This window comes from Triticum aestivum, chromosome 4D, assembly GCF_018294505.1.
Source record: "Triticum aestivum cultivar Chinese Spring chromosome 4D, IWGSC CS RefSeq v2.1, whole genome shotgun sequence".
In the NCBI taxonomy this organism is placed as follows: Eukaryota; Viridiplantae; Streptophyta; class Magnoliopsida; order Poales; family Poaceae; genus Triticum; species Triticum aestivum.
Window position 1 is genome coordinate 108,559,847 of NC_057805.1, and position 21,452 is coordinate 108,581,298.

Genomic DNA, 21,452 nt, shown 5'->3' on the forward strand with positions numbered 1-21,452 from the left:
TCACTGTCCACTCATGAAACACACTCAAATATTAGCTACATCCAATGCACAAGTGTGATAATAGTGTTCCCTAGTTGGTGCTTTATAAGAGAAGATGGAGACTCAATAATTTTTTTTCATAAAAGTAAATAGATAGGCCCTTCGCAGAGGGAAGCAAAGATTTGTAGAGGTGCTAGAGCTCAAATCTTAAATTGAGAGATAAAATTGTTTTGAGAGGCATACTTTTCCTGTCAACGAAAACGACCGAGAATTTCCAATATCTTCCATGCTAGGTAAATCATAGGCGGTTCCCAAACATAAAATAAGGTTTATTCCCTTTCCACCATTCTTTCACAATCCATGGCTAGCCGTATCCATGGGTGCCTTCCATACTAACACTTTCCAAGGAAGTTATTATGAACAACATAAATAAAAAAATTCATTTCGGGACTGGGCATCCCTATTACCTGCCACACTCTCGTGCAGTGACAAGTGAACAAACACTCATCTTGAGAATAGCCTACCTAGCATGGAAAATATTGGCCACCCCCTGCCGCTTCATGAGCGGTACGGGCGCACTAAAAGGAAATTCATATTAAAAATTAGAGTTGGCACATACAAATTTACTTGGAACGACATGGAAATACCGCATATAGGTAGGTATGGTGGACTCATTTGGCACAACTTTGGTTTAATGATTTGGATGCACAAGCAGTATTTCCACTTAGTACAAGTGAAGGCTAGCAAATAGATTGAGAAGCAACCAACCAAAAAACAAAAATGATCATAAACGAGCGTTGAACATAACTAACACTGAATAATGCACCACAAGTAGGATGTAACTTGGTTCCATAACTATTGACTTTCATGCTTGCATAGAGAATCGCAAACCTTAACACCAATATTCTTGCTAAAGCACAATTACTCACCAACATAACTGACATATTACTATCTCCATATCTCAAAACTATTGCAAGGAATCAAGTTTATAATAACCAATGATCTTCATGAAAGTTTTTATTCTATCCCTCTTGAATATCTACGCTCCAGTGAACTTTAACAATTCTGCTACTGGACGCAAAAGTTTTAGTTTTCCAATAGGATCAAATCAACTATCATCCAACATGATCCTAAAGGCTTTACTTGGCACAAACACTAATTAAAACATAAAAAGCACAATCATAACAGTAGTATAATTGTGTAAACACACAAGAACAGAAATAAAAAGTGAAAATTTTATTTTATTCATTGGGTTGCCTCCCAACAGACACTATTGTTTTATTCCCCTAGCTAGGCAATAGGCATAATGCATAGATTAAGGTATTGTCATCTTTAGTTTTTGCAACCTTAGTAAGAGTTTTCTCAAACCCGGGAGGCTCTTTACGCTTCCCATTATTCTCAGGAAATGAGACCATCTTAAGATCTAAAATATCCAACCGCTTATTACACAGAGTAATCAAAGTATTCATGCGATTGAGGTTCCCACTAATATTTTTGAGAGGTTCGTTAGACTTTTGCAAATCAACCAAACTTTTTTGTATATCACCCGATTTTTCCATTACTTGAATCCCCTCTTGGGTAAAAGTAAATCCCTTTTGTGGGGGTGGAACTCCCAATATTCCCTCTATTAATTCATAAGCAACATTGGCATCAATCTCAACAAAATTCCCTTTAGCGGCAAAATCCAGAAGTTGTCTATGATGCATGGTTGAACCTATATAAAAATTGCGAAGCAAAATTTTTGTATCCCCTTTCACGGAACAAACATGGTAGGATTCCCTTAACCTATACCAAGCATCTTTAAGATTTTCTCCTTGTTTTTGCTTGAAGTAGAGAACTTCAAAATCTGGTGACAGAGGAGGGATAGTTATGCTAGTCATGATGACAAGATAACCAAGACAAAAGGGCAAACGAAACATATATTTGTATTTTTCTGAAAACATTTTAGAAGTGGGGGAGATGGAAACGAGAGGCAAATGGAAAATAAAGTAAATTGCAAGGAGATGAGAGTTTATGCCTAGGTACTTGATAGATGTTGATGATGTCTCCCCGACAACGACACCAGAAATTCTTCCGGATGCTTGTAATCTGCGTTGGTATTTCCCCGAAGAGAAGACGATGATGCAGCAGAACAGAGGTAAGTATTTCCCACAGCTATGAAACTAAGGTTATCAATCCAGTAGGAGAACCAAGCAACACTATGAAAACAGCACCTGCGCACAAACAACAAATACTTCCAACCCAACGCGTAAGAGGGGTTGTCAATCCCTTAACGGTATTGAGATAGATTAAATTGTATAGGTTTTGGTAAATAGATCTAACAAAAATACAAAATAAAATAAATAAAAGAAAATTGCAGCAAGGTATTTTTGTTTTGATATATTATAGGAAATAGACCCCGGGGCCATAGTTTTCACTAGAGGCTTCTCTCGAGAAAATAGCATACGGTGGGTAAACAAATTACTGTTGGGAAATTGAGCACATAATTATGACGATATCCAAGTCAATGATCATGTATATAGGCATCGCGTCCAATATTAGTAAACCGAAACGATTTTGCATCTACTACTATTACTCCACACATCGACCGCCATCCAGCATGCATCTAGTGTATTAAGTTCATGGGAAAACGGAGTAATGCAATAAGAACGATGGCATGATGTAGACAAGTTAAACTAACGTATGAATAAACCCCATATTTTTACCCTTAATAGCACGATACATGCGTGTCATGTCTCTTTCTGTCACTGAGATTGGGCACCGTAAGATGGAACCCATCACAAAGCACCTCTTCCCATGGCAATATAAATCAATCTAGTTAGCCAAATCAAACCAATAAATCGGAGAATAATTATGAGTCTATAATAATCATGCTTAAAAGGTTTCAACAAAGACTCAAATAATATTCATGGATAGAACTGATCATAAACTCACAATTCATCGGATCTCAACAAACACACCGGAAAAAAAGAGTTACATCAAATAGATCTCCAAGAACATCGAGGAGAACATTGTATTGAAGATCAAAAGGAGAGAAGAAGCCATCTAGCTACTAACTACGGACCCTTATGTCTATGGTAAACTACTCACGCATCATCGGAGAGGCAACAAGGATGATGAAGAACCCATCCGTGATCGTTGCCCCCTCCGGCAGAGTGCCGAAAAAGGCCTCTAGATTGGATCTCGTGGTTCTGGAACTTGCGGTGGCGGAAAAACTATTTTGTCGACTCCCCTAGGGTTTTTGGGATTTTAGAGTATTTATAATGGTGGAGGTAGGTCAAGGGGGAGCCCGTGGGCCCCACTACCCACCAGGGCACGCCGGACGCCCCTGATGCGTCCTGGTGCCTAGTGGGCCCCATGAGCATCCCCTTGTGCCCTCGAGAAGCTTCCTGGGTGTCTTCCTGCTAGAAAAAAATCTCCAAAAGGTTTCATGGCATTTGAACTTTGTTTGGTATTTATATTCTGCGAAGTAAAAAACAAGAAAAAAAATAGCAACTGGCACTCGGCACTATGTCAATAGGTTAGTCCCAAAAAATTATATAAAGTTGCTAGTAAATGTATATAAACTATTCAAGATTGATCATATAATAACATGGAACAATAAAAAATTATAGATATGTTGGAGACGTATCAGGGGAGGCTTAAGTACGTGATGTACTAATGCCCCGATCATGAGCTCCCAAAAGAAATCATCTTACAGATTTTTTATGCTCGACTTTCTCATGATGATCAAACCATGCTTGACTCTTCTTTGACTGGCTCCTTTATGAAGAAAACTATTGAATTCAGATGGGATCTTCTATAAAGAATTAAATGCAACTCTAAATATTGGGAACTCGACAAAGGTAATGAGTCAGGTATAATATTTAAATTCGATTGTGTTAAATCTTTTATGGATACCAATGCTTTTCATAAGTTTAGAACTAAATATGGACTTGAGAGATAGTAGCCTCTTTTTGTGAATCATTTGCTACTCATGTTGATCTCCCTAAGGAGAAGTGGTTTAAATATCATCTTCCTATTAAATAAAATATTGAGGAGCCCGTTATAGTTAAAGATGAAACTACCATTTACAATGTTGATCCAGTTGTTCCTACTGCTTATATTGAGAAACCACCTTTCCCTGTTAGGATAAAGGAACATGCTAAGGTTTCAACCGTGGTTAACAAAAGTAATATTAGAGCACCTAGACCCTCTGAACAAATTAAAGTTGAACCTAATGTTGCTATGGTTAAAGATCTCTTGGTCGATAATATAGATGGGCATGTTATTTACTTCTATGATGAAGCTACTAGAATTGCCAAACCCGATACTAAAGATAAGAATAAGCCTGTTGTTGGCATGCCTGTTGTCTCTGTTAAAATAGGAGATCGTTGTTACGTTGGCTTATGTGATTTGGGTGCTAGTGTGAGTGTTATCTCGTTTACCTTATATCAAGAAATTATGAATGATATTGCACCTGCTGAAATAGAGGATATTGATGTTACTATTAAGCTTGCGAATAGGGATACTATTACACCGCTTGGAATTTTAGAGATGTTGAAGTCCTGTGTGGAAAAATAAAATACCTACTAATTTTCTAGTTCTCGGTTCCCCACAAGATGAATTTTCTCCCATTATATTTGGTAGACCTTTCTTGAACACTGTTAATGCTAAGATTGATTGCACTAAAGAAACTGTCATTGTTAACTTTGGTGATATATCTCATGTGTTTAATTTCTGTAAGTTTCTTAGACAAACTCACGATAAAGAATTGTCTAGTAAAGATGAAATTATTGATCTTGCTTCTATTGTCATTCCTCCTACTGATCCGTTAGAACAATATTTGCTAGACCATGAAAATGATATGCACTTGAATGAAAGAAATGAAATAGACAAGATGTTCTTTGATCAACCATCTATTGTTAAACACAATTTGCCCCTTGAAACTCTCGGAGGTCTCTCCACCTAAAGGTGATCGTGTGTTTGAATTAAAACAATTGTTTGATACACTAAAATATGCTTATCTTGATGAAAAGAAGATATATCCTGTTATTATTAGTGCTAACCTTTCAGAGCATGAAGAAAAGAGATTATTGAAAACTCTCAGGAAGCATCATGATGCTATTGGATATACTCTTGATGATCTAAAGGGCATTAGTCCCACTCTATGTCAGCACAAAATTAATATGGAGCCTGATGCTAAACCAGTTGTCGATCATCAATGACGATTAAATCCTAAGATGAAGGAGGTGGTAAGGACTAAAATATTAAAGTTTCTGGGAGCAGGTATAATCTATCTCATAGCTAATAGTAGATGGGTAAGTCCTGTTCATTGTGTCTCTAAGAAAGGAGGCATTACCGTTGTTCCTGATGATAAAAATGAGCTTATTCCACAAACAATTGTAACTGGTTATAGGATGGTAATTGATTTTATAAAATTAGAAAAAGCTATTAGAAAAGATCATTACCCCTTGCCTTTTATTGATCAAATGATAGAAAGATTCTCTAAACATACACACTTCTTGATGGATATTCTGGTTTATGTCAAATACATGTATCACAATCCGACCAAGAGAAAACCACCTTTACCTGTCCTTTTGGAACTTATGCTTATAGACGTATGCCTTTTGGTTTATGCAATGCACCTGCTACCTTTCAAAGATGCATGGCTGCTATATTCTCTGACTTTTGTGAAAAGATTGTTGAGGTTTTCATGGATGTTTTTTCCGTTATTGAACTTCTTTTGATGATTTCTTAAGCAACCTTGATCGTGTTTTGCAGAGATGTGAACAAACTATCTTGTCTTGAGTTGGGAAAAGTGCCACTTTGTGGTGAGTGAAGGTATTGTCTTGGGACATAAAAATTCTGAACGTGGCATTGAGGTGGATAAAGCTAAAGTTGATGCAATTGAGAAAATGCCATGTCCTAAAGATATTAAAGGTATAAGAAGTTTCCTTGGTCATGCTGGTTTCTATAGGAGGTTTACTAAAGATTTCTCTAAAATTTCTAGGACTCTTACTAATCTCTTGCAAAAAGATGTTCCAATTGTTTTTTATGATGATTGTCTAGAAGCCTTTGAAACACATAAGAAAGCCTTAACCTCTGCACCTATTGTTCAACCACCTGATTGGAACTTGCTTTTTGAAATTATGTGCGATGCTAGCGATTATGTTGTTCGTGTTGTTCTAGGACAAAGAGTTGATAAGAAATTAAATGTTATCCATTGTGCTAGTAAAACTCTAGACAGTGCTCAAAGAAATTATGCTACTACTGAAAAAGAATTTCTAGCAGTTGTGTTTGCTTGTGATAAATTCAGATCTTACATTGTTTATTCTAAAGTAATTGTTCACACTGATCATACTGCTATTAAGTACCTTATGGAAAATAAAGATGCTAAACCTAGGCTCATTAGGTGGGTTCTACCGCTACAAGAATTTGACTTGCATATTACTGATAGGAAGGGAGCTAAGAATCCCGTAGATGATAACTTGTCTAGGTTGGAAAATGTTCTTGATGACCCACTACCTATTGATGATAGTTTTCCCAATGAGAAACTAGTTGTCATAAATGCTTCTCATAACAGTCGTCGGTATGCAGACTATGCTAATTATGTTGTTTCTAAACTTATACCACCTAATTTTACATACCAACAAAAAAGTTCTTTGATTTAAGACATTACTTCTGGGATGACTCACATCTTTATAAAGAAGGAGTAGATGGTATTATTAGGCGTTGTATACCTGAGCATGAACAGGAACAAATCCTACAAAAGTGTCAGGCCGAGGCTTACGGAGGACACCATGCGGGAGACAGAACGGCACACAAGGTATTGCAATCTGGTTTTTATTGGCCTACACTTTTCAAGGATGCTCGTAAGTTTGTCTTATCTTGTGATGAATGTCAAAGAATTGGTAATATTGGTAGACGTCAAGAAATGCCTATGAACTATTCACTTGTTATTGAACTATTTAATGTTTGGGGATTTGATTATATGGGACCTTTTCCTTCCTCTAATGAGTATACACATATTTTGGTTGTTGTTGATTACGTTACTAAGTAGGTAGAAGCTATTCCAACAAGTAGTCCTAATCATAACACTTCCATTAAAATGCTTAAAGAAGTTATCTTCCCGAGGTTTGGAGTCCCTACATATTTAATGACTGATGGTGGCTCACACCTCCCTGGGCGCGCCCTGGTGTCTTGTGGGCCCCTCGTGAGGCTTCCTGTCTCTGTTTTCTTCTGGAATACTTGTTTTTCAAGACAAAAGTTCTTTATATATACTCCTCGACATTTTGACCACCGCATCACGGAAATATCCTATGTTCTTGTTTCGTGCTATTTTTCTGACTGATCTAGTTCACCATGGCTCCCCAAAGGCTTTGTACCAAGCATTGTATTGTGCAACCATCGCTGGGTAAACTCCCCTACAACAAGGTCTACTACGAGTGCTCGTCAAGAGAGGAGGATAATTTCAAGGAGGTGAAGGCCGAAGAAGTTGCAGAGAACCATGTTCAAGAAGGAGGACAAGCCATGCCCGTGGAGAAAATTGCAGAGGGAGTTGTCCTTCAACCCATTTATGATCATTTCTCCTCATCTGAAATTGATCCCTAAGGATATTCGAAATAGTTTGTGTTCAGAATACTTATCTCACTCGTGAAGTTATCTTGTTGGAGGAGCAAAACATCGCCCTTCGGAGCATCAATCGTAAATTGGAGTATCTGCTATGGTTGAATGACAAGCTCACCACTTCATCACCACCACCATCACCAAAGAAAGAAACTTGAGTACACGGGTTTGGGCACTCCCCTTGGCTTGTGCCAAGCTTGGGGGAGGTTCCCGGTTATCGTATCACCATCACTTTTCTTATCTTTACCTATTTTTAGTTTGATCCTTAGTTATTTCGTGATTTAGTTGAATATAAAAGTTTATTATGATCTATTTTCGAGTGCTTGTTTCGTGATCTATCTATCTATGTAATCGAGTTGAGAGTTATATAATAAAGACAAGTATGAATTTTTTGCTTCTTTCCTTTTATGTTTCAATCCGAGCAATGATAATAATGAAAAAGATCATATGCTAATCTTATGGAAAGTAATGCCATTACATAAGGAAAATTATAAGTGGTAAAATTTATTGAAAGTTGACAAACATATCATTGGTCAATGATACAATTCATGAAAAAATTAATAAGGGAAGAGAAGATTCACATGCAAATATACCATCTTGAACATATTTTATGATTATGAGCCCCCATTAAGTATTTTATGCCAAATCGTTGATGTTGGACAAGGAAGACAACGCAATGAATTATGTTTGCTTATAATCACATAGAAGTTATATTGTAATCAATCCGCCAACATGTGGTGCTTGCCAAATATCTTTGCTAGCCAAAAATCTGGACCAACTAGAGATACTACTTGTGCATCCAAAAACCTTAAACCTAGTTTCATGTCATGAGAGTCCACTATATCTACCTATGGATTGAATAAGATCCTTCAAGTAAGTTGTCTTGGTGCATAAATCAATAAAAAATGCTCCTAAACATGTATGATCTTTTATTTTAAGGGAAAATAAGCTTTATACAATCTTGTGATGGTAAAGAAATAAAAGCGATGGACTGCATAATAAAGGTTGCTATCACAAGGGGCAATATAAAGGGACGTTCCTTTGCATTAAGAGCTTGTGCATCCGAAAACAAAAAGCGCATGAGAACCTCTGCTTCCCTCTGTGGAGGGCTTATCTTTTACTTTTATGTATTTACTTCTTTTGCAATAGTCAACAATGTTCTCCTCTATTCCTTTTTATTTTCTCTTTTGTAAGCATCATGTGGTGGGGAAATATCTAGGAATATATATCCACTTGGATATGATTGATCATGAGTTATTATTGTTGACATCACCCTTGAGGTGAATAAGTTGGGAGCCGAAATTATAAGCCCCTATCCTTCTATGTGTCTGGCTGGAACCTTTTGCTCCATATATATGTTGTGAGTGTTAGCAATCATAGAAGACTAAATGATGGTGCACCACTTGCTAATAAGCTCCGACATCATACCCTTCCTGAAAATATGATGAATCACAATTGCATCATTGACTGAGAACATAGCTTGTTAGTTTCAAGAAAGTTTATGCCTTATTCTTTGTTGTTGTGATGAATTGTTACTTGATCATAAGATGTTCTATGATAATGAATATTGCTGTTATAATAATGATCATGATGCTACTATGTCCGTATTTTGTTTTTATCGACACCTCTCTCTCTAAACGTGTGGACATGATTATCGATATCAGCTTTCGCTTGAGGACAAGCGAGGTCTAAGTTTGGGGGAGTTGATACGTCCATTTTGCATCATGATTTTTTACTGTTATTTCTAGTGTTTTAAATCAATATAACACTTTGTGGAGAAATTCTAATGCGTTTTCTCTCTTAATATGCAAGATTTACATGAAGAGGGAGATTGCTGGCAGCTGGAATTCTGGACCTGAAAAAGCTATGTCCGAGATACCTATTCAACACATCTCCAAATGAGCTGAAATTTCACGGAGATTTATTTTGGAATAAATAGAATATATTGGAGTAAAGAAGTCCCAGGGGGGACCACTTAGGTGCCCACGAGGCACTAGGGCGCGCCCACCCCCTGGGGGCACCCTAGTGGCTTGTGGGGCCCCTGGCCAGCCTCCGGTGCCCATCGTCTGGTATATAAGCCCATTTTCCCTAGAAAAAATAATGAGAGGACCTTCAGGACGGAGCGCTGCCGTCTTGAGGCAGAACTTGGGCAGGAGCACTTTGGCTCTTCCGCGGAGCGATTCCGCCGGGGACACTTCCCTCCGGGAGGGGGAAATCTAAGCCATCATCATCACCAACAACCCTGTCATCGTGGGAGGACCAATCTTCATCAACATATTCACTAGCACCATCTCATCTCAAACCCTAGTTCATCTCTTGTATTCAATCTTTGTATCAAAACCTCAGATTGGTACCTGTGGGTTGCTAGTAGTGTTGATTACATCTTGTAGTTGATGCTAGTTGGTTTATTTGGTGGAAGATTATATGTTCAGATCTATTATGCTATTCAATACCCCTCTGATCTTGGACATGAATATGACATGTGAGTAGTCACGTTTGTTCTTGAGGACATGGGAGAAGTCTTGTCATAAGTAATCATGTGAATTTGGTATTCGTTTGATATTTTGATGATATGTATGTTGTTGATTCCCTTAGTGGTGTTATGTGAATGTCGACTACATGACACTTCACCATCTTTGGGCCTAAGGGAATGCATTGTGGAGTAGTAATTAGATGATGGGTTGCTAGAGTAACAGAAGCTTAAACCCTAGCTTATGCGCTATTCCATAAGGGGCTGATTTGGATCCATATATTTAATGCTACGGTTAGATTTATGTTAATTCTTCTTTCGTAGTTGCGGATGCTTGCGACAGGGGTTAATCATAAGAGGGAGGCTTGTTCAAGTAAGAACAACACCCAAGCACCGGTCCACCCACATATCAAATAAACAAAGTAGCGAACATGAATCAAACAAACAAGATGAAAGTGACTAGATGAAATTCCCGTGTGTCCTAAAAAACGCTTAGCTTATTATAAGAGATCATTACGGCATGTCCTTTGCAACAAAAAGGATTGGGCTACCTTGCTGCACCTTAATTACTATTGCTACTTGTTAGTTGTTACAGATTATCTTGCTATCAAACTACTCGTTACCGATAATTTTAATGCTTCTAGAAAATACCTTGCTGAAAATCGCTTGTCATTTCCTTCTACTCCTCGTTGGGTTCGACACTCTTACTTATCGAAAGGACTATGATTGATCTCCTATATTTGTGGGTCATCATTCATCAAAGCCTAAAGCTCCACCGGCGCATCCAAACTCCAGCGACCCTCTCCCACACGTCTCCGTTGTCCCCAGCCACGCCCAGGACCACCGACGACCTCCTCGAGCCGTGTCGCGTCAAACCGTGCACTCCACCATCTCCGACGCCCTCTGGAACATCAGATCCTTCATCCACAGGCCGTGGCGCTGCTATCCACCATCGTGCCCCCATCTTCGGCATGTTCCACCGGTGACCTAGCCCGATGAGTACCCCCGTTTGTTTAATCTGCATCGTCCGATCTAGATCTAGTGCACCACATCGTCCCACTTAAATGAATTGGTATCGTCCCATAGTATCAGCCACGTCACCTACCTTATAACAAACATTATCCAAAACTTTTCTGTTTAATTCAATTAATTGACACTTTTATAGAAAACCCCCTGGAACTTCAAACACTCACAACTTTTTATCTATATATCCAATTTGGGTGATTCTTTTGTGCAAAATGGTCCTTAGGAAATGCACTTTCACCTAGACTAATAAAATTTAGAATTTGAATAGTCTAAAATTCAAATTCAAATTGGACATAACTTGCAAATTATAAATCCAATTAAATTGATTCTTTTTGCATAATGAATCTAGTGAATTGTAGTTTCAACTTAACTACCATAGTTTAGTTTTAAAAATAATTTAATATTTAAATTTGAATATAGTTTAACAGTAGTTATAATGCCAATAGTATTTAAACCAAATTTAGTATAAAAGTTTTTATTGGGATAAAATTTTTGCAACTAAGTTTAGGAGCTTAAAATGAACTTTAGTAAATATTATGGGATTATTATTTAACTTTAGGGAACTTAAATTGGATTAAATTCAAACTAGTTTGATTATAACTTTGAAACCCGAGGTTTAATTTGAATAAAAGTTTATAATATGACTTAGTGATTATTTTGGAGTCATAATTGACTTGAGGAAAATAAATTTAAATTAAATTAGTTCAAACCTAAGTAAATTTTGGAAAACTATTTGTGCTTAGTAAGTCACACTATATTGTATTTGAGTATAGGGAAAATAATAAACAAATTGAGTTAGGTTTGGACTAACTTAGTCAACTATGGAACCATTCATAATTCAGATTTAACTTGGTAAGATCAAACTTAGGAACTAAACAAATTGTGAACTCAATTCAATTTGAATTCAAATAAGATGAACCCTAATTCAAATACAAATTGAATTGGAAGCCTGATCAAATTATTATTTTCAGCCACTTAGTGTATTCAAGCTCATGAAAGGTCAACAAGTTTGAATTGTCATTCAAACTGAACATGAACTTGGCTACTCAAGCTTCATAGACCATGGCTCTGTTGTTAAAGATTCTTTTGATTGGATCCGACAACCACAACTTGGCATCACATACTCCTTATGTGACAAACCCTTACTGAAAATTTGCATGTGAACCCTTATGTCACATGTATTCAAACTAACAACCATTGTTATCCAAACTCTTATGAGTCAACCCTGACACATGATCTCATAGCACGATGACACTGACACCATGCAAAACACTTGTTGTATGTTTGATTGTAGTGTATGGTTGTTTATGATTGATCTTTACTTATGTTAGATTGTACGGAGAGCAAAGATTAACATGATCAAGATTGTGTGATTGAAGAATCGTCAATACCAGAAAAGTGGAATCTTTGATCATAACTTATATTTTCATGCATTGTAGTTGTTTCCAACTAGGAACCCCCTATAGGATTTTATTTTATGCTTGACAGAACCTAGTAGAAGAAATTAGGTCCCTTGTACCATGACCTTGTAACCATCGAGTAGTTGCTTAGCTGCTATTACGTGGATTGGGATCACATTAAAAGGTTACTTATGGTGGACTACTTAACTACAACTTAATTAATTAATCGATATGGGTGGACTGACTTTGGTTGGGTCATCAGAGTGTAGTCCTTGGTGGGGAATGCCACCCAGGTATCAAAGGGATTATACGAGTTTATAGTTGAGTAGGTTCCATGTGTAACTGTGACATAATATGTGCTCTGTCTCGACGAAGTAAGTTTTGGGAACCCTCCTGGGCATGACTAGCATATGTAGATTTGCATGTAGGGAAAATGGATGGGTCTGCCTTTCTAAAGAGGGCTACTACTTCCCAAAAGTCTTGTCTTGATCTACCTACCTACTTCACGAGTGAAGTTTAGTAGCAGAAGGGTGTGATCGGAATCACGGGTAAAGTATACAAACCTCTGTAAAGTGTATAAAACTATTCATAATTACCCGTGTCCCAGGTTTTGGAGAACTTTTGAGAAACTTATCGAGAGTTTTCAGCTTGATCTCATCACCTCTTCTAATAAAATTTGTGGGCTGAACCAAAGGGGAGTATGGACTGACTCAGCTACCTAGCGTGATACCAGGGAGACTATTTGAGAGAGGTTTAGGGTGGTTGATACGTCTCCAATGTATCTATAATTTTTTATTGTTCCATGCTATTATATTATCTATCTTGGATGTTTTATATGCATTTATATGCTATTTTATATGATTTTCGGGACTAACCTATTAACCTAGAGCCCAGTGCCAGTTTCTGTTTTTTCCTTGTTTTTGAGTTTCCAAATCATCATGCGCCACCCTTTGGAAGTGACATAGGCCACCTGTGTCGTTTGTGTTGAGCCTGTGTGCTCTTAGTTGTTGACTTTGTCCTTGTAAGGGCATCTCCAAGGCGGACCCGCAAACCGCCTGCATCCGTTCGGACGCGTTGTCCAGACCGTGGAAGCCATCCCACGCGGTTCTGTATTGGTCCGCGCGGCAGTCCGAACATGATTTCTCCCGCACATCGAAGACAAACATGGGGGGGCTTTGCAGGAGTCCGGACTGATCCCAAGCCTGCTTCTGACCGCCCTGGCCCACCAAACTCCCTCCCCCATCCCCCCCCCCCGCGCGTTCCTGCCCAGCACCAACTGCCCGCATTCATGTCGTTGTAGAGCGCACTACTCAATGATACGTCTCCAATGTCTATATAATTTTGATTGTTTCATGCTATTATATTAACAATCTTGGATGCTTTATTATGCTATTTTATATCATTTTTGAGACTAACCTATTAACACAGTGCCAGTGTCGGTTGCTGTGTTTTTTTGCTTTTTTTGGATTTTCAGAAAATCAATACCAAACGAAGTCCAAACACTATGAAACTTTATGGTGATTTTTTATCAATCAGAAGGGACCCAAGAAGGTTTGAGAGGAGGCATGAAGACCTACAGGAGACCCACGAGCTCACCAGGCACGCCCAAAACTCTTTTTCTGCTGCCGCGAGTTTCTGTTCTTCTGAGATCCCATCTGGAGGCCTTTTCCTGTACTCTGCGAGAGGGGAAATCAATCACGGAGGCCTCTACATCAACCTTGATGCCCTTCCGATGATGCGTGAGTAGTTTGCCATAGACCTATGGGTCCATAGCTAGTAGCTATATGGCTTCTACTCTCTCTTTGATCTTCACTGCAATGTTCTCCTCGATCTTGTTGGAGTTCTATCCGATGTAATCTTCTTTTGCGGTGTGTTTGTTGGGCTCCAATGAATTGTTGGTTTATGATAATATTATTCATTAAAAGTAATTGAGTCTTTTGTGAACTTTATTATACATGATTGTTATAGCTTCGTATTTCTCTCCGATCTACCTGTTTGGTTTGCCAACTAGATCGATTTATCTTCAGTAGGAGAGGTGCTTTGTGATGGGTTCAATCTTGTGGTGCCGTCACCCAGTGATAGAAAAGGTAGCGAGGCACGTATTTGTATTGTTGCCATTAAGGGTAAAATGATGGGGTTTATTCATATTGCTTGATTTTACTTTGTCTACATCATGTCATCTTGCTTAAAGCATTACTCTGTTTATCATGCACTGCATGCTGGATAGTAGTCGATTGGTGGAGTAATAGTAGTAGATGCAGATCGTTTCAGTCTACTTGTCACGGACATGATGCCTATATACATGATCATTGCCATGAATAATGTCATAACTATGCGCTTTTTTCTATCAATTGCACAATAGTAATTTGTCTACCCACCGTATGCTATTGTTTCGAGAGAGAAGCCTCTAGTGAAAACTATGGCCTCCGGGTATGCTTTAATCATATTACTAAAATGAAAAATACATTGCTGCAATTTATTTACTTTTTTTGTTTTGCAATTTATCTATCTACCACTACAAGATTTGATCCTTGCAAGTAATGAGTTAAAGGGGATTGACAACCCTCTTGCACGCGTTGGGTGCAAGTATTTTCTTTTGTGTGTGCATGTGTTGTTCACTAAGATTTGTGTGGTTCTCCTTTTGGTTCGATAACATTGGTTCTCACTGAGGGTAATACGTATCAACTACTATATTGCTTCACCCTTCCTCTTCGGGGAAAATCCCAACGCAGCTCACAAGTAGCAGAAAGGATTATTGGCGTCGTTGTCGGGGAAACATCATCAAATGACTAGAAGTAACTTCACACAAACTATCATCTACTTGCTCTACTTTCTATTTGCCTTTTTATTTGCCTCTATTTTTCAGCTCCCTCTACTTCCCTAAAATTAAAAATACCAAAAATATCGTGTGTGCTATCTTTGCTTGTGCTACCATGTGCCTTCTATTTGCTTGCATCTTTGCTTGCTAAAAATTGTTGATATGGATCCGCATCCACTTTCTAATCTTTTCAAAAAATCCAATTATGATGAACCAATTGCTAGTGAGTTGAGTGCACTTGATTTTCTTTATGAAGTTTTGCTTGAAAATCGTGAATCTTAAAATTGTGATGATGTTTAAAAGAAGAAATTTATAAAGTGATTCCTGATAGCTCCTTGAATGAAAAGCAGGATTGCAATGATGTTATTATAAATTCTACTAATCTCAATTATGCTAATGATATGCAAAGCTGCAATCTTGGGGATGTAATTTTGCTATGTCCACTACTTGTTGCAATGATCATGATTGGGGTGATAATGCTTCTTATGATCTTCAAAACTTATTTAATCCTCATGATGAATATATTATTGATAATGATATTTTCAATACTACTGAAAGTGGGTTTGGAAGAGCGTCAACTTTAGGTAATAATGATCCCACTACTTTGGAGAATTATCAATCTTATGAATTTTTTGATAAAAGTGGGTTTGGAGAGGTAATGACTTTAGTTGATGTTAATCCCACTATCTTGGAAGATTATTAAACTTTTATGCATGTGGATCATGAAGATAATATTTTATATGATAGCCATTTTTTTAATTTTGATTATGACCCTATATATAATTATTATGAGAGAGGAAAATTTGGTTGTAGAAACTTTCATGTTAGTCAATTACCTCTCTTGATGTTGAAATTATTAATGCTTCTTTCTTCCTATTTGCATATGCTAGATGTTGTTTGTCTTGATAATATGTTTTCCTATAAAATGTCTATGCATAGGAAGAGGGTTAGACCTGAGTGTGGTTTTCGCGTGTTGTATGATACTCTTTGCATTACAATTCTTATCTTTTATGAGCATCTTTAAAAATCTCAAGCCTATCTTAATGGCTATAAAGGAAGAGCTTGTTGGGAGACAACCCAATATTTATCTTTATGATTTATTTTACTTTTCTTGAGTCACATGATTATTGCTACTATAATGATTGTGTGTTCATGTTTTAATTAGTGTCTGTGCCAAGTAAAGCCTTTAGGATGATTTGGTTGATAGTTGACTTGATTCTATGAAAAAAAGAAACTTTTGCTCTCAGTCCAGGAAATTACTATAATTCACTAGAACATGCTTTTGATCTGAAATTTTTACACATTATTGATAGACAAATTTCCCATGTTTTTCTAAATTTTCAGAATTTTTAGAGTTACTGAAGTATGATATTTATTCAGATCATTAGAGACTATTTTGTTTTAGACAGATTCTGTTTTCTATTGCATAGTTGGCTTGTTTTAATGATGCTATGGATTATATCAGGGGGTATGAGTCATGGGGAAGTTAGAATATAGTAGGTACTATGCAGTACTAATTAAGAATTGGTTTACCACAACACCTAAAGTTTATGATTTGTCTAATATACTAACGGATCTCACGAGGTTTCTGTTGAGTTTTGTGTGCTGAAGTTTTCAAAATTTGGGTGAGATCACGACGGATGAATGAATAAGGAGCGGCAAGGCCCTAATCTTGGGGATACCCATGGCACCCCAAGGTAATATTTAAGGAAGACCCAAGTATCTAAACTCGGGGATGCCCCGGATGTCATCCCCTCTTTTGTCTTCAATCTATCGGTATGTTACTTGGAGGTACATTTTTATTCATCACATGATATGAGTTTTACTTTTATCGTCTTGTGCCATAGCTTTCTCTTTGTTTGCTTTTTATTTTGCCACAATCATTGTTTGCTGGACACACCTTTTGAGAGGGACACGCATTTATCGTGATTTGTTAAAATACTCTATGTGCTTCACTTATATCTTTTGAGCTAGGCAATTGCTCTAGTGCTTCACTTATATCTGTTAGAGCACGGTAGATAACCCACAAGTATAGGGGATCGCAACAGTTTTCGAGGGTAGAGTATTCAACCCAAATTTATAGATTTGACACAAGGGGAGTCAAAGAATATTTGTAAGTATTATCTGCTGAGTTCTCAATTCAACCACACCTGGAGATTAATTATCTGCAGCAAAGTGATTAGTAGCAAAGTAGTATGTAGTTTTGATAATAGTAGCCGCAACAATAGTATCGGTAACAATGATAGCAGTGATTTTGTAGCAAGTGCAACAATAACAAATAGCAGTAGTAACTTAGCAAGAACATATAAGATAAATTCGTAGGCATTGGATCGGAGATTTTTTGGATGATATTCATCATGTGACAATCATAACCTAGAACGATACGGCACTAGCTCCAGCTCATAAATAAAATGTAGGCATGTATTCCGTAAATAGTCATACGTGCTTATGGAAAGAACTTGCATGACATCTTTTGTCCTACCCTCCCGTGGCAGCGGGGTCCTATTGGAAACTAAGGGATATTAAGGCCTCCTTTTAATAGAGAACCGGAACAAAGCATTAACACACTGTGAATACATGAACTCCTCAAACTACGGTCATCACCGGGAGTGGTCCCAACTATTGTCACTCCGGGGTTACCGGATCATAACACGTAGTAGGTGACTATAACTTGCAAGATCGGATCTAGAACATAGATATATTGGTGATAACATGAACGGTTCAGATCTAAAATCATGGCACCCGAGCCCAAAGTGACAAGCATTAAGCATGGCAAAGTCATAGCAACATCAATCTCAGAACATAGTGGATACTAGGGATCAAGCCCTAACAAAACTAACTAGATTACATGATGAATCTCATCCAACTCCTCACCGACCAGTGAGCCTACGAAGGAATTACTCACTCTCGGTGGGGAGCATCATGGAATTGGCGATGGAGAAGGGTTGGTGATGACGAAGATCGAAGATCCCCCTCTCCGAAGCCCCAAACGGACTCTAGATAGGGTCTCCCAATGAAGAACAGGAGGTGACGGCGGCTCTGTCTCGTGGAACGCGATGATTCTTTCTCCCTGATTTTTTTCAGGAAAAATGTGATTTTATAGCATCGGTTTCAGGGTCTACGGGGCCACCAGGTGGGGACAACCCACCTGGGCGCGCCATGTCAGGACCCCGATCCTAAGTCACACCGCGCATGTAACACATCATATCACTTTGCGGCCTCATGCACGGTATTCCCACGGGTGCCACCTTACCTGGCCTGGGACCGTTTGCGCCTTTTGGCTCACGTATATGATAGTGTCGCTAGCATCCATATGACACAGAACCCGGGCCGACATGACTAGTCATCAACCCAAAGCGGCACTAACTTATAGGGACAGGCATACATGACCGAGCAACGAACGTGTCGGTCATCAACGTATGAACCCAAGTCGTAGCAAGCTACAATGACTTAAAGAAACAACGTGTGACATTTCCCCGAAGGGACAAACACAGGAACGAAGAAGGACACATGCCGGCCAGCCTAAGTGTTCCGGAGCAGTAGCAAGCTACCATGGCTAAGTGGAAGCACTGGGAGACATTTCCCGATAAGAGAGGCTACCAAGAATAAACAACTAGGTTGTCGGATCCCACACATACCAAGCATTTCAAAATCATACACAAAATATGCTCGATATGTGCAAATACAACATGGCATCACAACAAAACTCTATGACTCAAAGTATTTATTCATTAGGCTCCGAGGAGCCAGATAATACAAACATGGGTCTGATGACCCAGCATGCAAGTCATACAAGCAATAAGCACATGCGAGAGCTTAACTTGTCTAAGTACATACAACTACAAATGGAAAAGGCTGAGAAGCCTGACTATCTACAAGACCCTGCCGAGGGCACAGGATCGTAGCTGAGGTAACAAGCTAAACGTCGAAGTCCACGCGGAGCTACTAGTGAGACTGAAGTCTCTCTGCAAAAACATAAATTAAGCAAACGTGAGTACAAATGTACCCAGCAAGACCTACATCAGAACTAGCTACATATGCATCAGTATCAACAAAGGGGTGGTGGGGTTTAACTGTAGCAAGCCAGCTTCGATTCAGTGGCTATCCTGAACTACGTCTGCAAGCAACTCTTTTGGGGTGGCGCACGCGAGTCCACATATTCACCAATCAATACACCACTATGGATCTGCTCCCGTCTCCCTATGAGAACGCCATCCATAGCACTCACGCTTATCTTGTGCATTTTAGAGTATCCACTTTCACTTGTCTATGAAATGTATAGGCAACCCAGAACTCCTTTACCGCGGATGCGACTATTCGAATAGATCATTTTAACCCTGCAGGGGTCTACTTCTTCACACACGCTCTCACCACTTATCGCCGTTTACACGACATATCTCGGCAACCTTCAAGCGGAAGCCCAATGAGGGTGTCGGCCACGACCTGAATAACCACACAAGTCTCTAGTCCAGGTTTATCGTATTCTAGTTCCATCCGCAAAGAGATCCAGCCGAGGTTTCACTCACGGCTCTAAACGATGAGAGCAGGGTTCCCGAGGCACCAAACAGGCGTCCCTGTACACCGTGCCTCGTGTCTCTACCGCATCATAGCCCACCCCTAGGGTCAGCGCTACGCACGGCCCCCAACACATATCCTACAAACACCAGAAACTAGTTGCAACTCCTGGAGAGAGATCAAGGCAATTAATAAGTCGAGAGGGGCACTTAAGCATTCCAATGCGTGGTAGTAGCTGTTCATGGATCACAAACACAGAACTCAGTTCCTGAGGACGGTTTCAATGAGACAACCCACCATGTACTCCTACATGGCCTCTCACCGCTACCTTTACGAAATTGTGTTCACACACTTAGCTCTCAACAGTAGGACATGTTCACCACATTCCAATTCATCCTCGATGAATCAGACCTGACTCAACTCTAAGCAGTAGCAGGCATGAAAACAAGCATGAATGAGTAGGCACATCAGGGCTCAAACAACTCCTACTCATGCTAGTGGGTTTCATCTATTTACTGTGGCAATGACAGGTCATGCAGAGGAAAGGGGTTCAACTACCGCAGCAGGTCACAGTTGAAGCATTGTTATCCTAGTGCAGTAAAAGAGAGTAGAAGCGAGAGAGTGGGATTGTATCAGAATGAACAAGGGGGTTTTGCTTGCCTGGAACTTCTGAAGATAGTATAGATCTTCATCGGTGTCAACAATCACAACGTCGGAACAATGTCCACTGAGAGGGAACAACACCGGCAAACAGAGAAGGAATACAATCAATGCAATGCAACACTATGATGCATGAATGTGACATGGCAATATGATGTTGATTGAGCTAATGCAACTAGCAACCAGATTAAATGAAGATGGTTTGAACCAAAGGTTCAAATTCAAACACCATATGTGATTATTTAGATGCCAGTTATGCAAATTGTCATGTACAGCAACCTTAGATTGTTCAAACATACAAGAAAATGGTACAGATGGAAAGATTGGATTTTTTGGTCATTTTTCATATATAAATTATTTTCATTGGAGTTACGGATTATTTTCTATGAATTTTTGAGGTTTTAACTATTTTCTGAAATTTCTTGGATTATTTTAAATCCAGAAAATCATTACTATGTCAGCATGAGAGTGGCATGACATCACCAGGTCAACTGTGGCTGGCCAAGGTTAAACCCGACCAGTGGGGCCCATTGGTCAGTGACCCACAGGTTAAGCCCTGTCAAAACCGGCGCTGACAGGGTTTGACCCGCGTGTAGGGCCCGCTGTCAGTGGCAGTGAGGTGGCTAATGGGGGAAATTAGTCCTAATGATCAAGCCACGTCAGTGGTTGCCGGAGTTCGGCCGACAGCGACCTGCGCTACGAGCGGCGGCTGGACGCGCGGAGACCACCAGAAGGTAGCCCGCGTTCGTCCGCATCTAGCAAACCCAACAGGAGGGCTGCGGGGTCGCCGGAACGACGACAACGACCACGGGGGCGGCGGCCGAAGTTCCGGTTCGAGCGGGCGCAGGGCTACGTTGCACTTCAGAGGGCGTGGGTACTAGCGTTGGGTTGCTGGGGATGTGCTGAGGACATTCTAGTGCTTGGACGCAAGCAGTGGTAGTTGTGTCCGCGGCGACGACATGGCCGGCGGCAGTGA